Below are 1,575 nucleotides of genomic sequence, written 5' to 3' on the forward strand. Positions count from 1 at the left end.
AGGAATGTTATTGCTTAGGAAATATTTAAATAAAATATATAGAAAGTGTTAAGGTGCATTATATAACAGCAAGGCAGAATTGCTATTATTCTTTTCCTTATTCTCTATAGTTCTATTTATATTTTACAGCAAAATGTCTGTTAAGTCCTTTTGTATATCCAAGGAGCAGGAAGAAAATGTCCCCATACTCTGATTTAGTCAGAGAATTGTGAGCAATAAGATGGGTGAGAAAAGGTGCCTGCATTTGTTGTTTTGCGAAAACCTCATCAGCACTGTGGCCATAGCATAAGTCATGCTTGCAACAAGCCCTAGCCACACATGGGGGCTTGGTGCCGATTGTGGAAATATTTCCCCTGATGGAGAAACTTGTTGTTCAGGTTTCTGCTCAGTGGAGACTGTTGTGACTGTGGGCTCAGGAGAAAAATGTGCAGGTTCCACCTTTGCCAGCTACTCACCCCTCTGCACAAGTTCCTGTCCTCTCCTGTCCCACTTGTTACATAAGCTACTGTAGCAATTTTCTGGCATTCTTCTATACAGTTTTCATTGATTTCCAGGCTGAATTTCAGAAAAAGCCAAACACGATTTAGGTGTTAAGAAGATGAAAGAAGACACATTTGGGGGGCGGGGGGCAGACAGAAACATCTGTGTGATAAATAATGAAGGCTCCAAACCAGGTCATATGAATGGGATTTACCCCTCAGGAGCCTCTTTTCTTCAGTTACCGCGGGACTTTATTTGAGAGGTGAACTGAAAGATTCAAGAGAAATGACAATTCCTTGGGAAATCTTACTAGCCCGAGCATATCGTCCAGATGTTCTTCAAGCTGAGAGTATCAGTTATTTTGTGAATTTGATCACAGATGTAGAAGCTAGAAGCTCAAACTGTCACGATGGCTCAGAGCCACCTGTACATAATGGACTGGGGATGAGGCTAGCACTCACCTTTTGGCCATAAGAGTTTCCAAGGTGACCACACCCCTCTCTCAGGGTGGATCTACGCTTATGAAGTTCAAGTTGACAGAAATCAGGCACTAAAACAGCCACTTAGGTTCCTGGAGAATAGAGGCAGGAGAATTGTGAGTTTGATGTTAGCTTGAGTTACATCGGGAGATATTGTTATAAACAAAACAAAACAAAACAAAACACCAAAAAGATAGCCAAACAGTCCTTAAGTGCAATTTAAGAAGAAACAAGAGGGAAAAAAATGTCCATGAAAACCCACTGTGTAGTCCAGGGGTAGTGATATAGTTTTTATACCAACACTTGAGGGGCAGAAGCAGGAGGATATCTGTGAGTTCTGAGTTCCAGACCAGCCTGCTCTACATACTGAGTTCTAGGACAGCTAGAGCTATATGGAGAGACCCTGTCTCAAAACAAACAAACAAACAAACAAACACCCAACCAAACCAAACCGAACAACTACAGCAAAAACTTGCTATGTACTCAAGGCTAAGCTTACATTTCTGATCTTGTCTTCACTCTTAAATGCTAGAATTTCAGGCATGCACCACCAAGCTCAGTTTTGTGCTGTGCTGAGGACAGAACCCAGGGCTTCATACATGCTGGTGGGCGGGGG

This window comes from Mus caroli, chromosome 5 (genome assembly GCF_900094665.2).
Source record: "Mus caroli chromosome 5, CAROLI_EIJ_v1.1, whole genome shotgun sequence".
Classification (NCBI taxonomy): domain Eukaryota; kingdom Metazoa; phylum Chordata; class Mammalia; order Rodentia; family Muridae; genus Mus; species Mus caroli.